The 16,989-nt window shown below is 38.4% G+C and overlaps 1 protein-coding gene across 1 annotated transcript in view; it reads right to left on the reverse strand.

Moving 5' to 3' along the window:
• PDE3A (phosphodiesterase 3A) overlaps window positions 1-14,871 on the reverse strand; it is a 165,316-nt gene extending 150,445 nt beyond the window's left edge. Inside the window, exon 1 of the mRNA XM_051631721.1 lies at window positions 14,793-14,871. The gene's annotated coding sequence lies outside the window, so the exon portion shown is untranslated. The remainder of the gene's footprint in view (window positions 1-14,792) is intronic.
• Window positions 14,872-16,989: the final 2,118 nt, after the last annotated feature.

Here is a 16,989-nt window from a genome sequence, read left to right on the forward strand (position 1 = left end):
AGGAAGAAAATGGAGCTTCGACATGTTAGTGTATGGAAATTGTAGAGCAATTTCCCCCATATAAAAGTACTTAACACGTGAGTCTGAGAACAGACGCTGCAGCACTACTGAAGCTAGGGTGAGATTTGGTGGTTTTGTTTTGGTCAGAGGTTTTTTTCATGATTCCTTTTCTTCCCTGGAAGTAATCCAGGGACGGCATATGGAAAATAGAAGTGAGATTACAAAAAGGAAGGATTGTTCCTGAGAAAAAGAGTATTCTCAACAGAGCTATGCATGGCTCAGGAAATGGACAACTGACCCCCGCTCGGGAAAGATTTTATCAATGAATAGCTTTTTGGTTTTACAATCAACATTATTGCAGAAGGGTGGAGGAAGGCGACGCAGATTGTGGTATCTGTTGCAGTATTTCTCAACTTTACACAAGAGAATTTAAATACTGCTATCAAAATGCTGGCCATTAGTATGCAAAACCTTTTAAGGAAGAACACGGAGCAGGGGTGAGTATCTGCTAAGCAGTTCCATCTGCTGAAGCCAGTGGTCCAAGCAGCCTCTGTGTAATCTGAAGCCTTTTCAAAACACACACTTTGCTCTGCTAGCCAAAAACTAAACACAAGATGTGCTCACATTTGGCCCCAAATTAAAGCCTAGAAATTATTAAGAGTTATAGTGAGTATCACTAAAAACAATCTTTCTTTTTTTTTAATACCATCGTCCCCTATTCACCTCTCAGAAACAAAGCTAGAGCAAAAATTGTCTCAGTGCTTTCTCAGAATAATTTTTTTTTAAAAGTGTATAAGCCTGACAAAGTGTGGTGATCAAGTAGTCCCAGAACAGAAGAACACAAAAGGACCACTGGCTGAAGTCCTGAAAGAGAGAGATTAAGTTGGGGGGAAGGGGGTTAGCACATGAGACTGAAATTAGGGCTCAATGCCAAGTCTGAGGTCAATTCTGTTCCCTAGTATGTAGGCACACATCATTATTTTGTCCACTAGACTACTGCATTTACACAGCAGTAACTAACTTCAGAAGATTCACTAACTAATATGCCAAAAGATGCACGCAAATTTGTTGTTACTCAGAGCCTTTCTGGAACCCAAGGGTGAAGTGAACAATTCACTTTCCACTAAAACAGCTGTGCCAGAACAGCACAGACAGCATACGAAATAATGGTTCCATATTCTCCTATTCTGAACTGACAGAAGAAGGTGTTTGCTACAAGATTAACTAAGGCTCACAATACTGGGCTCAGTTAAATATTCCCCTAGTTCAGCCTACTGACCTCAGAAATGAGTCTTCTCATTTTTCTTTTCCTCCTTTTTGAAAACACAATGCAGTAAGTTGGATACCAGTTAACTTTTTTAAGTATTCTCCATATCACAAGAGATTTCAAAACTGGATCTTCCAACACACATCATTAGCAACTTTCAGAAGCATACTATTTCCACAGTGCCACAGCCACAGAGATAGGGAACGATACATACTTTTTAAATTGGATGTTCTGATGCAGTGCAGGTGTTGAATAAAGACACAAGTAAGCCTACAAACTGGGCTCTCTCTAGAACACACGAATCCTTCTACACCACAGCTAATCTTCCAAAAACTTCAGGATCTCTTTCAGACACACAGATCCCCTCTAAATGCATTTGATACCTTTGTAAATGGAATTAAATCAATTTACCAACTAAAACCCCAAAAATTCACAACTGAAATGCTGAGAATGGAGACTGGATAGACGGATAGCACATATACTCAGAAACAACTGCTTATCTAACAAATAACTTTACTCTTCAAAAGGGAACGTGATTTCTCCAAGTACAAAAATCAGTGTGTGAGTTCAAGAGCCATTTTACGCATATTGCAAAAAATGTGTATTTCAATGGTGTTTATGATTAATGAGCTGAGTTCTTGGAGAACAATTATTTTTATGAAGACAAGTACTAAGAAATAGTCTTTGCCCTGAAAAGGGATCTAGGAGGAACCTAAAATAAAGGTAGAACAAAGCAGTTAAGAAGTAAACAGTAAAACATATATTGTATTCAACCTCATCTAACCCTCTGAGTCAGTGAACAAGACACAAACCATTACTGTCACTGGCACATTATATTTGAAATTTTTTTGTCAGTCTGTGAACTTGAGGATAAAATTCTCTCTTAAGGACATTCTATATTTAAAAATACATGTTTCTTTACCATAGCTCCACACAGGTAGAAGTGGTTCAGGTAACCCTAGCAGAATGAGAGGGTGGTGGACCTCAATCATCAGCACACTTCATCCAACACGCAAGCTTTAAAAGCAGTGGTATCAAAACCCCAGTGGCTTAAAATTCCCCAGCTCCAACATAAATTGCATCAACAGTACATTTGGACCAGTACAGAAGCCATTTGAAAACTCTTAGGAAGATTATCAAGCTCTCATCGTTACATTTACTTGGGTTGCTGTTTAAATTCAGTCTTCAAGGCTTCAGCACTCCAGGGACCCAGTGGAGTCTGGCACGGGGACACTCCTGCAGCAATGCGGCTGCTAGAGGCTCGGCTGGAGAGCCGGCAGGGAGAGCCCTCTCGCTGTCTGGAGAGATGCAAACAGAAGAAACCCACACCAGCCCATTCATGCATTTCAAGGACAACCTGGTCAGTTGCCATTTTTTGGTGTAGCTTTAGAACGGCACTGACTTTTTAATGGTTTTACCAAAATAAAAGCAAAAAGCTGTTAGCCACATTTGAGACCACCAGTGTCACAATCTGAGACCACATACTCCCTTCTTCCTGCTATTTTAACATGTTTTCCTTTTGCCCTGAGACATTCTTTCCATTGAATTTGCAATGGAATGAACAAAAAACAGACCTTAAAAAAAAAAAAACAAAAAAAAAAACCCAGGCAATTACTCTGAAATAATAACAAACAGACAAAGCCATAGTAATTCCTGTTGGCATATGACAAATCAGTGGAATTTAACACATAAGTCTGATGAGTACCTCCCACCAAAGAATTAACCATACACAGATGAAAAGATAAGGACTAACCATTGCCAGATAAAAATTCATATTGAAGGTGAAAGAAGTTTCAAGGGAAGTTTTTTAGCAAACACTAAAAGGATTGCAATACTTGCAGAGTTCCACACTTTTTCAATAAGCCAGGAATTAGAAACTTGTTTGGCTTATGAAGAGGAATGCATAACACACGCTTGACCATGACAGGCAAGAATTGGAACAGATCACATCACATGTCCTTTCCAGACCTAGGATTTTAAGATGACTGGATACTGAAAGCAAGATGATCCAGATGGTTTTCAGCCTGCTATCCTGCCCTCATGATTCCTCCTTTCCATCTCAATTTAGTGTACTTTCTCCCAGCTTCTATTGTTCTTTCAATCTCAAATGAAACATGCTCTCAGGAAAAAGTATTATTTCAAAGCTCTGAAAAAAGGACTTTTCATTCTCTTAGTGAAACAGGGCAATACTTTTAGTGGTCAATTAATCTGCTTAGCACTCCGAAAATGCCAATTATATGGTTAACATAAGTATGTTAAGAGCTTGAAAGCAGAGGTAAATGAGTAATGAAATTCTCTGGCTTGGTGGCTCAGTTAAAATAAAGAAGGGAAAGGGGGGAGCAGAAATCACCTTAAGCCAAGAAACAGCAACATTTCAAATTAATCCCAAGAGCAGGTTCATCACAAAATAAAGTTCTTTATGTAATTTTTGGTCAGCATTTTTTCAATTAATCTTTAAAAAATGAAACATAGTTTAACATATAAACAAAAATGACCAAATTCTGTTCTGAAATAAGGTCTGACAAATTCTTGTCACTAGCTTAGGTTTATATTTCTAGAATTCCTCCGACTGTTACCTTTAATTCTTTGGCTGAAACTACTGGAATTGTGTTAAGTCTTCCTACTTTTCTTGAATCTTTGCTTCCCATTAAGCGGGAGCTCTCATAATGAATGTGCCACTTGGTAATGAGCATTTTTATGTCACAGAATACAATATGAAATATGGAACTTAGAAGCACAGAAGTAGAATTTATGAAGCTTCTGAGCTACTTTGAGCCACAGATCTGTTTTACAGAATAAAGAAATGAGTTCGTTTGACAGGGTGACCAAGGGGACATGCTACTCCACTGACCATACTTGTCTTTGCACAAGTCAGCAAACATTACTAAGATGACACAAGAGTCTTAAACACTTCACTCCCAGAAATATGCACACAGAGCTGATGATGTCAATGTACAAAAAACATGGTAACATGAAAAGACAACTCGTCTAGTGCTCCAAAATGGCTTCATGTAAAAGTGCTGCAAGGAAAACCACAGAGAGGCAAGCTTAAAAGAAAACATGAATCTTTAACTAATCTTTAATTTAAGTATTTTATAATCATATAATAACTTAGGTTGGAAGGGGCCTTTGAAGGTCATCTGGTTCAACTCCATCCAAAGCACAGCCAACATAGTAACTTCTTGTTTCCTCATACTTTTCTTTCAAAGAGAAAACAAGAATAAGCACAACCATAACAATTTACAGTGATATCTTTGCATAAAAGTCTTTGCAACTTACATAAAAAGATAGCATGCAAGTCAACCAAATTAAAAAAAAAAAAAAGGAGTAAAATGCAAATCCTTTAAAGTGCCTTCTAGGCTACCTGCTGCTGACTTAACACTTTACAAGAAGGGAGTATCTTTAAATGCTAAGTTCCTTCATGTTGGGAGCCTCTGGAAGCCATGCAAGTCATGGACAGGGCATTGAATGGTATATTAGTGTTTCCATTCTGTGTCCCTCCATGCCAGATGGTATCAGGCATTTAAGAGGATGGTGCAAGAGCTACCTAACAGGCAGATATGGTATTCTCTAGCCTCAGGGAAGGTCTTTTCCAAAGCCCTGGGAGTCTGTATGTAGTTTTCAAGACTGCTATTTTACACTCCTTTCCAAGACTCTTGCTTTTTTTTTTTTTTTTTTACTAATTAAACATTATTTTTTCTTGTTACACTCAGACCACCCTAGTTGAGAGAGTCCAGGAAGCTCACACATAACATGATAAATTTATCTGTACGTCATAAGGTCAAAGGTACAAACAGGCTGAGATACATGCACCTGGGCTTTTGTCAGCACACTGTGTCTGAGAGGGACCCGCAGGAAAATCAACCCTGCTGTGTGACAAGAATCTCAAATGGAATCCATTCATACAAGCTAAACTGACTAAGCATCAGGATTAGATTAGGTCAGACAGTCAAGACACTTCTAACAATCAGTAGATAAAGAAAACTCCAGAAAGTAATACACATATAGTAGAAAACAAGGAGAGAACTGAGAGGAAAAGAATGTGGAGGAAACTGACAGAAATTGTTCAAATATGGTTTAGGAAAAGTATCACAATTTCCCCTGTAGCCTTCTAAACTTCTTAAATGCAACACGATTAAAACACACATATATTGAAGGAACCTGAGAACAAAGATAATATGGCACTAAGGAAGTGGTAAGGCTAGATCTCAAGAACAGTTGCTCCTGAAAAATTCTCTGTGCCACATGAGAAATGCATATTTGTTTTATTGAAAAATAAACAATACTCACTGTGTAATTTAATATTCTGCATAATTTGTTAAATACTTATTTCCAGCATAACTAATATTAGATACTGGAGAACAAAAACTGTCTTGAGATGTGAATGGCAGCAGGGTGCACTTTTCAAACATATCTTTACACTTCACTTAAAAATGCAGAATGAGACCATAATACCTCATTCATTGCTAACAGCACTATGAATGAAAGGCACTCTGAACATCTGTTCAATGATATTTAATGCATGGTCTAATAAGCATTGGCATTTCCCGCTCACAGATTTGTAGGAATTACATATGGGCTACAACTCTGTTGACAGATCCTTGCTCTTCTGGAAAGACTCTCTGCCCAGTCCTCAAGGCTTTAGTTTAACTCCTTAAGGTCATTACCATATGCTTGCAACTCTGGCTAGTTATCCTAAACCAGGTTTGATCATCACATTGGATGCACTTGTCTAAATACCATACAACATCAAAAGCCATTTCCCAAATTAACTGTTGCTAGGAGAAAAAGGAACGACAGAGCAACACAGGAACATGACACCAAAATTACCCAGACTGTTTTTCAAAGGAAGCAGAAACACTGGGGTTTCTTCACAGAACTGACATTTATGAAGCAGCATCATAAAGTTTGTATAGTCATGTACATAGCCTCTTCCCAGCCACAGTCCCTTTAGCTCATAGCAGAGTTAAAGCAGCTGTCACCGACAAATAGCAAGGAATCTCAGAAATCACCTCTCTTATTCTACTCATACAATAAAGCATTAAAAAAACCCTTGATTTTTTTTTTTACAGTTCTGTACTTAGCACTGCAAAACATGCAGGTTAATTTATATTTGTAAATTAAAGTATACTGATTCCATATTTAGCCTTTAAAAATCCAGTAGGGAAAGTTATTTTAAAGTTTTACTTCAGATAGCGGAAGTACAGGCAACAGAGAAAGCTTTTCAAGGTTCATTCCTTGCATTTGAACATGCATGGAGACAAAAAGATCTGAAACTTGTGCAGTATTAGCCACACTGAAGAGGTCCAACATAATGACAGTGCAAGAGCAAACACAGTAACTGCATGAAATCTGACCTAGCATATGTAATATCTTTCTTGGTTTGTAAATCTCTCTATGGGCTTCATCCAACATACTTCATAGATCTGCTCTCTTTCTGTTGCCCCACTACAAACTCGCACTCATCTCAAGCTGGCTGTATCCTCTGCTCTCCACATAACCTCAGCACTTCTGCTATGCAAGCCAACTCCTCTGCAGTTTTTACTATGTTGTGTAATCTTCCTGTATATCTACACCTGTACAGCTCTTCTCCTCCCCCACCCTCCCATTCTCCAATTATTCAACTTCATTAATGGTATTACACAGGCTTGCAGTTTTGAAACTCAATTCAAACCCAGAAAAAAGAAACTCTCCAGTGAAAATAAAGCTATTGGAAATGATGTGTTGTTATTATCCAGTGTGCACAGCTGTATGTAGAAATGACTGAACAGGAAAAATACAAGGATAAAAGCATGAGTGTATGCAACTTTCAGATTGAGGAAAAGCTGAAGAATGAGCCAGCTGAAAGTCCTTACCAGACACGGGGGCTGCTATATTAATCTGCACTGCTCAATGTTTGTTATCCTGCAGGGCCCCACATATCATCTCCAGAAAAGACCCTCAGAAAATGTCACGAGATAAACAGACCCTTTAACTCTCAGTAAACTGTTCCACATACTTAATACAGGAGATTTTTCTGATGGTGACTGGCTCCCTGAAAAGCCTGGTACAAGGCTTCTTGCTCAGACTTGCAAATTTTATGGCTGTCACTCTACACATGCGCCACTCATATTTGCTGCTCCCAGCCCAAATCTGGCTGGCCACTCAAACGCAAATAAATTATTGAGGAATACATGTTCAATGGAGAGCAGCCTACCTTTGGAGCAACAGTCACACTGTGCTTAGGTCAAGCTGGAAACACAAGGAGAAAGCTTTGCACTTCCTCTCATCCATATGTGAGATTAATCCTCTCTGTTAATGTCTCTCCCTGCTAACAATTTCTTGTGAGGTAGGACAATATATTTCAGCAGTGCCTAGCAAAGCTACTCCCAGACCACATACTTTCTAAAAAGGAATTAGAATTCTTTGTACTTTCAAGGTAATAATAAATAATTATTGGGGTCTGGTTGTTGCTTTTCTTTGTTTGGTTGTTCTTCGGTTTTGTTTGGTTGGTTGGCGTTTTAGGGGGAGTAATTGCAGCTAAAAAAAAAGTTGCAGCTATTTTTTAGTTAATTATATAATGAGTATGCTAAAGTTGTACAGTTAAAGAAATCAGAAAGTGACAGTCTGAATTACACTCCTCACAATCAGGTTTGCATACAATTCTTCAAGTAATACAATATTGTCTATTTTTCCTACAGCATCCTGTAGCCCTGTGCATTGGTTAAATGAAGAGATTCCACAGAAGTTATCCACAGGGAAGCACATGACTTACACTTAGACACCTAATGAGCCACTTCAAACTATCTTGCCTCTACAATCAAAACACTAAGTGGAAAAAAAAAACAACACACATTTGTTTTCTTTCAGTCTCTTCTAAGGGAGCTAGTATTATTGGAGAACATGAAATAATGGACTTGGTAATGGTGATTTGACAGTGGGGAACAAGCTGCAAGAGTGAGGGGCACACAGCCAACTCCTTAAAAATCTAGGGAACCTAGTTGAGACATCAGACTGCGTATACATACTGATCCTGAACGTGGAAAAGCAAAAAGTAATGGAACATTTGAACAAACATTCCCCTATTTCTGCCTACTTGGAACAAATCTGTATTTCCCTGCTTTTGAGATGCCTTTCACTAGACAGCAAAACAGATAAATAAAAATGTGCTTTCCAGAAAACATCTAGATTATGAAACACTTTAAACAACCAACCTTGGTAAGAACAGTAAATTTTAACAAATTAGCACTGAATCCACAGAACTCACATCAATTAATTAAATTCTAGTCTGGAATATTCCAAGCCACCAGCTACGGAAAGACTGGTATAAACCTTAAATTTTTGGTCACTGGGCCTTGCATATTTTGTAAGAAACAGGCATTCCCATAAGCCTATTAACCTCTTGACACAAAGGATCCCTTATGGCATGTAGGAAGCCTTTCCAATCCATGTTTTTTTTCTTTCAAATTAATTAAAAAGTAATAACTAACAAAACGACACAGCAGTCTTTTCCCTTTACACTGGATATTCATGTGTTCACCAGGATACATTAACCAACATTTTGCCTCACAGAGGCTGAGCAACTGGATGCCTTAAAAGGACTGGTAAAACATCAAGTTATTCATATCTGAAAGATCAAAATTAATTCCTCAGTTGCAATAATAAAACCTGAGAAATAGAAAAACACAAACAGTTGCAGAATATTTCAAACAAAGGGCATCGGGGAAAATTGCGTGAAAATATACTCTGGAAAGCATATGGCAATGTACAACAGTTAAAATACTTGATGACACTTTTTAACATTATTCAGCTTATTCCAATTGCTATTACTATATTTAAATATTTTCAGACATTCTACAACATAACCACAGCTAAAATGAAGTTAAATTAATTCCCTCAGTCAAGGGAATTACAACAAACACCTCAACAGACTCTCATCCACCCTGCAGCACGAATGTGCCACCATGACCTTGATCTTGCAAGAACCTATAAACAGCCTGAAGCCATAAGCTTAAGAAAATCTTCTCATGATAGTCCAGAGAACTGAAGCTAACTCAATACAGCAAATATACTCTTCTTGCTAATTGCATCATGGGGAACTGCTTATGTTGTTCCAGTTCATGTGACTCTCCTCTCCAAAAAAGTTGCCTTGCTCATGGCAAGATCCAAAGTTTCTGACAAAAGAGAGAAAAGTCCTAATCTTCCTAAAGCCAAAATCTTGATGCTGTTAAAAAGGCAAGTGCAATTCAGAAGGCAAAACAAAAATACCAGTTGTCAGTGGAATGAGAATATGAACAGGACTGAATATGCATCAGTCAGGTTTAAAAACTATTTAAAACCATTAGAAAACTGTGGAGTGGCATACAAGGATGCTAGATTCTTGAATAAAGAAGGTTGAAAATCTCTCTCCCTGTTTGTATTAAAGACAGGAATGTTAACCCCAAAACATGTAGCACCACACAGAAGCAGAATGGTTCCTAGCAAACAGGTTGACTACAACAGCTCATGACCCCACTACTGTGTGCCTGGTATTTGCTAAGGCATCTCTACGTGATCACCATGAGCTCTTGCTGCAAATACTGCCAAAAGGCAAAGAAGGAAAGCAGGCAGCAGGACATATAGTCATGGCTACTTTTAAAAATATTAACATAATCAAAACTGTATGTAAAATGGAACAAAGAAGTTAAGCCAACTGTTTTTTAATTCGAAAGTGTGGAGAAGGGTTAAGCAAATGAAACACCCCCACACCAAAACCTTCAACATGAACAGCAAAGAGATTCGGTGTTCATTTAAAGGTTTTATCTTCAACCATCTGTGACTTAACTTATTATTTTATAGTCATATATCACTTATTGCTACATACTGTGAGAAGTAGGGGAGGAGGGCTGGGGGGAAAGACATTTAATAACAGTAAGCAGAGTACTTACTAATTTAAATAACTCAGAAATGTTCTTATCTACTGAACAAACATTCCAGTGTTTTAATTAAGTCAAGCAGACAGAGATCAAATGAACATGTATATAGCATTTTAGGAGTAACTCACAGCAGTGTAAGATGCACTTTTGTCCTGAGGCCAACCTAAGCCTTTGAGTCTCTCACCCGCTCCCTTTTAAGTTAAGTGTAGTGGGGAAAAACGTTCTAGAAAATATGTGGCATGGAGGCTTTCTTAAGCTACTTTGTTACTTAATCTAAAATTAAATGCTTTCAGCATTTGGTTGAGAAGATACATCACTAGTAACAAAATTATTTAGAAATAAATCTGCGTTTATGAGGTAGAACATTCAGTACCAAACATTTGAAACATGTAGCCAGATTTACTATGACTGTTTAAAAGGAAGGGTTAACATCCCAAATCAACCTCTACTTATATTGCTTCTGTCCATTTTTCCAAGAAGCTGGAGACCTGACTGAGGTTCAGTGGCCTCCCTGACATGGATCTGCACAACCACAAATTCCACAATGCCTTTGAACATGCATCATCAGGCTTTTGTAGGAAGGATGTGTGCTGATTTGTTTTGCTCAGCATCTGTCACTGCTACACATCCAACACTACAATTACATATGAGTGCAAAACGCAAGGCTCAGATGGACCATCAAATGGCTCTAACAGTCTGCCTATACAGGAGGTAAGGAAGCAAGGAGACCATGCAGAAGTTCAGATCTTTGTTCTTATTGTACTTTTGTGCTTAACTAAAGACAAAGCAGTTTGGATATGAGGATAATGTTGGGTTTAGAACAAATAAGACTAACAGACATGCCTACGCAGTTGCTGGATGGTAGGTATCTTGATTACAACAGGGCAGAGAGGAAAGGAGTATCTGCTTCTGAGGTGAGAAGAACAAGGACGCGATTTGGACCTCTTACACTTCTCCAACTATACTTCTGCCTTATGTGAAAGACACTTAGGCTCTACTAAAAGTAATCCACAAGTAAAGACAGGAGCCTTTATTTCTTTAGTATTCCTAAACACCATTGATGTTCTACAGGAATTTGCTGCCTTTGAGGACATTATTTATATTGGTTGATGGTGGGTTTTTTTTAAGATAAAAGGTTTATCTTTAGGAAGCGCAAGTCAAATAACACAGCATCAGTTGCAACATCTCACAAAAGCTTGAGTCTCAAGTCAGACTGAGTCAAGAAGCAATGCATTACAGAGGATAAATGTGATGGGTGCATCTTACAGCAACTACTTCTCTATGTTATGGAAAAAAAAATTAAATTAACCAGCATTCTGAAACATGAGCGAAGAGGTGAAGATCCAAAGAGGTTGCAGTGAAATCACAGTCACACAGGAATAGAGCAATGCCCTTAAATGACAGAACAAGCCTAGGTATAGAAATATATTCTTTTTAAGTAGCCTTCCACATGATCTGTTTCTCATAATGTAGGGGAATAGAAGAATTCTCCACCCCAAGATAATCTAAGAATAACCCTAAGAATATACTTCAGAAATTTACTTCAGCAAGAAACGAGGATAGAAAAAATAGTAGCATATTTCAGCAATTATTTTCCGGCACAGTCTCTTAACCCTTCAGAGCAGCAAAGATAGTTTTGCAAAACTGCTCTACTACATCACAAAACTGTTACAGAATACTCCATTTCTTAGATACATGTCTGCTCTCCCACGTTGCCATAATAATTTCAGTTGAAATCAATGCAGACAACCCATAACCAGAAAATTTATGCCTTACAGCTGTCTTTACCTTATTACCAATCATATAAATATCTGCGGCCTTTATTTCAAAACAGATTTTAAATACTTCAGCTAGTCAGTAAAAAATTTATACAAAAATGCTGACTATATATAGACCAATTTAAACCCCACAGCTTTAGACAAATTTCACTGTGATTACTTAGAAAGCATCAAAATGCTGTAGATTCAGTTGGCTGTACACATCCAAAGAAGAGAATGAAACCAAGCCCAACCAATTACAGAATGCATCTGGAAAATGGAAACTGGTGACTCACGAAGATGCTTCAAGTTTATGTTTAAGATGCAGAAGTCAAGAATAAGGAACCAGACCCTTTGCATTTAAGTCTAGGTTTAGGTAAAGGAGTAGGAAGACGGGAGAAGAAAACACAAATTGATGCCAAACAATTTTCCCCGAGTCTGTGAACCCAGATTAATATCAGCAAGAGCTGCTAAATGTTCACTCCCTTAGCTGATGATTCTCATTTTGTACTGGCCCTTCATTTAAGTTAATCTACCCCTTTTTAAGCTCCTAAATTCATGTGTAAACACACTTCCCATTCTCAAGAACTCAAGAGAAAAAGCAAGCATAAATATAATAATGAAAATCCTCTGAAGTTACATATAAAACTTCTTTTCAAGCAAGAGGCCCAAGAAATCATCCTCTAAAGTCTGAAACAAAAAAAAAATTCTAGCACTCTGATTGAGAGAAAGAGTATTTTAAATCTTCATATGTAGAAACTTTATATGCATCATCTTCATTATTGCTTTTTTCTTTTGACTAGAAAATGCTTTATTTCTCTGCATTTTTCATCTCTCAGTCATCATCATTACAAGACAGGTTGATACTGGGAAAAGAGGGTAATAGATTCTATGTCTCAAAAGCACCCACGCAGTGGAAAGGACAGATCAGCAACCTAAGTATGTACGTAAATAAGCCCAGGGATACTTGTGTGGGGAATAATTTTCAGACAGTCAGCAAGAGGTGGTAGGGCAGAAACATCTCTTTGTAGAAAAAGAGAAAGGAATGAAGAGCTTTTATTTGCTAAGGAAGAGAGAAGAGGTGGAACATGAGCATTTCAAAGATCAAGTGTTAAAACAGGCAGCTTAAAAGAAATTCAGGAAGTAGCTATATTAGAAAACAGCAGTAGGTAATGACAAGGCTCTTTCTGTCGGACCTCCCAAAAGAGCAAGCTACATGCTAAAGCAGAAGTAATAAAAGGACTTTGGGGAGTTCTGCAGGTTCTAGTCTCTCACAAGCAAAGCAGGCATTTTTGATGGGGAACAGACTTAACTGCAGGGACTGAAGAGAAAGCCACAAAAAATGTGATGGCGCTCAGTATTTCAATGCTGAAGATACAGAGAACACTAAACAGAAAGTAAGCTGGAAAGCTCCTGGGAAGCCACTTGGAGCTCAGTAAGAAGAAATAGCTTTAAGGGTAATGGGTCTTTCAGACAAAAATATAACAGTAACTTCAGGCAACAAAAACACTCAAGGAATGTTAAGAACAGTCCCCTTCTGGATGACCCAGTAATGTCCACAGAGCTCTCTACACAGCATTTCAGCACCCCTGTGAATCTCAGCCAGAACAACCTGCCTACTGTCACACCAATGTCTTGCCAGGGCTGAAATCAAACCACATTTCCCCAGTCCCAGTTGTGTTCTCCAGAAACTAGAAGTCAAGACACACACATGTTCTTCTTAAAAACCTTCAAGGTAAAGAACAGGTTGTTAGTTTCTGGAGTAGTACTCATGCCTGCCTCTCCTCCTCCTCCCTCTCCATTCCGTGCCATGGAGGCTTTTTTATATTTATTCATAAAAATAAAAGAACCACTGCTTGTATGAGACAGACATGAGAGGAAAAAGGAAGTAAAGGCTTTGCTGTTTTTTTTTAAAAAGGTAATGTATTGCATAAAAAACAAATACAAATGTTGAACTGCACTGCAAGCTTGCAAATCTGCCATAACATTCCCTAGTTACCTCAGCCCTGATACTGAGGAAGAATAACCTCTCAGAGGACAGAATGATCCAGTCCCAGGCAAATCAAACCTTGATGTGCCAGAAACTCCCAATTCATGTGTTAAATTATATGTAAAGGTTTTATAACATGAACTCTCAGTATCAGAACTTCAGAACTGAAACAGAAACAGCTCATTTTACAGTCCCAAAGAGGAGATAACAGGTTATTTCCCCCAACACCTTCAACACACTCCTATTTCTGATCATTACTATAAATTTTCTTTTCCAAACATGCTCCCCAGAACAATCCTAAGCAGAAGCATCTCCTGCTGCTACTTGTTTTACTCACAGTATCTAATGGCAACCATCAATTCAAATTCCACTAGTTGGCAATTTCCTTTATAATTTGTTCAATCAGTCCTAAATATACACAGCATTGACATAAGTGTGCTGCAGGATCACACAGCTGTGGTTCCTGATCCTATTCAGACCCTCTACCTTTACATACTTATTTTTTTTCCAAGGAGTTAGAAATGCAATTTACCTGGTTATCCCAGCACCAACAGTTAACCCAAAGGATCAAAACAACACCACTTTGGAATAACAACTAATGCCTGGGAAGGCTTACATTTTCATAATATTAATTTTTAACTCATTTATTTATAGAGATTTACTCTATAATCTCAGTGTCACTGTATTAATCATTATAGTGCATGGTTTTCCATATTCCTGTAGCAAATCCAGGGAAAAACCCAAAAGCAAACAAGTTTTGGTACACAATCCTTCCCATTCTAACCTGGTTTTCAGGACATACAGAGTCATTGCAAATCTTAGTATCCTAGTGTAGAGAAATAACTAGTGTGTTAGAGATTAACAAAAAAGAACAATTCACTAACCTGAAAAGCTTATTTCCAATCTACTCTGCCTCTTTCTTTACTGTGCTCATAAAACTTGGGGTTCAGTTTCTTTCAGAGTCCCTAGAAGCAGGGACCAGTCTTTCCTCTCATAGCAAGGACCGGTACCAATTACCCAGCACCTGAATGAAATTAGGGAAGAAATTAGGGAAGGTACTATCATGTTTGCAGACAACACCAATGGCCAGGTGGGGCAGGGGGCAAGGAGTGGTGGGAAGGAAAGGGGAGCAGGAGCAGGGAATGGTTCAGTACACTTGAGGGTGGAGTTACCATCAAGAAGGACCCAGAGAGGCTGAGAAAAGTGGTCACCCTGCCCCAGGGAGAAAAAGCCCTGACAGCAACAGAGGCTGGGCTCTGCCTGCCTGAAGAGCAGCTCTGCCCAAAGGGGCCTGTTTCTTCACAGTGAAGCATGGCCAGAGATTGAGAGACAACACATACAAACCAAATTCTACCTCTTCAGGAATTTGGTTCTTCAAATATGGAAGTGCCACAAGGGAAAGGAAACAGCATCCTTTCAGTGAGGAAGGGGTCACTAAACAACTCTCTAGTGAAGAGAGGTGTACAGGACCTAAACAAATTGCCTGCTTACTATGAACAGCTTTGAAAAGAGCTGAAAATGCAACATAACTTCTGTGAGAGCTTTTAAGATTACCACCTTAGCTTTGGACATCTCCCCAAAGTTCCAGTCAACTAAATTAATTCCTGATTGCCTGGTAGAGAGAGAACTAAAGTTGATCTGGTTTTATGGAGTAGGAGTGTTTTGGTTTTCATTTTTTACTAGGCTGTGTGTATCAGTAGCTGGTAGTAGCTGGCTTTGCAAATTTAATTCCTCTATTAACGTGCGGTAGCATCAGTATTATGTGAGAGGGATCACTCAATGTATGTAGTACTTCACTCATTTTTCCTCTGATGAACAAGTCCATTGACATGAGCCTATTTAGCAAAGGCATCCTTTATTACGACCAACACATTACAATTAGCAATTGTCATGAAATCCTGAATTAAAAAGGAGAGCTTACTGATTGGTTCTGATTAGAAGGAAGGAAAAAAAAAACAACACAACCAAAAAAACCCACCAAAAAAACTCCAACAAACAGGGAAAAGGCAAAAAAGCAAACCGGCAACAACAGCAACAAAAAATCCTTTACATTAATCACCCAAAGAACAGGCAATTTTCAGAAGGATTTGTTCACTAACAGCTACAATGTGAACAGCAACACTGCCCTGGCCTTCTGACATCCAGGTTGATGTCTGCTAGGAAAGGCATTTTCACAAGCCACTTTGCGTAACTGGACAAAAAGGGTGGGACTGGGAGCTCACAGGGATTATTTGGACAAACATTATTTCAGAAAACAGATTTTCAAACAAGCTTTATAATAAAGAGGCCTCCAAACTTTATAAGCTTCAGGAGCAGACATTGTTTTATCCAGCCTAAACCAGAACAACTTACTGATTACATTATTTTTTTCTTTTTCCTGGGAAGCAGAAGATTCAGTCTGGCACACTGATTCATGGTGTTACTACACTGGCTTTCCTCAGCTGGAACATTCCTTCAGCATCCCATGAAGGGCTATTAAAAATAAGTAAATCATGAGAACCATCTGTCCTCTGCAGAGAGAGGGAATGGAGAACGACAGTAGGTTTCCTCCTCGCTGCACAATGCTCAAACTTTCTGTTTGTGAGACCAGCCCACGTTAGCCTGAGAACTGAACACCTACATCCAATATACAACGTTTTATCTGTGTAGCTAAATTTTGAGTTGCAGAGCATAAGTCTGATGCTGCATGGCACAAAAGACAGCATAATGACATGCTAGGAGAAAGGACACCATGTCTTTTCCTTCCAAACAAAACCGTCATAAATTGTTTTGGGTTTTTTTGTTACACCATCTTCTTCCACTTCAGTTGCCGGCCTTCCTTTAGGTTAAAAGCCACTACATGCTAATGAATATGTATTTTCAAAAAGATCTTTGTAAATATACTTATAGAAGAAAACTGAGTTTCCATGAAAATTCACTCTTTACATCAGTATCTGCTTTCAATTTTTAATTAAAACACTATGCTGAATTTTCTTTCACACCAGCAGAATACTTTTCTTCCCTCTGAGCAAAGCTCTTTACTCCTCTGCTATCACCAAAGAAGAGGAAAAGTAGGATGCAATTAAGCAATTAAACAGAGAG

Source organism: Apus apus, chromosome 1, assembly GCF_020740795.1.
Source record: "Apus apus isolate bApuApu2 chromosome 1, bApuApu2.pri.cur, whole genome shotgun sequence".
In the NCBI taxonomy this organism is placed as follows: Eukaryota; Metazoa; Chordata; class Aves; order Apodiformes; family Apodidae; genus Apus; species Apus apus.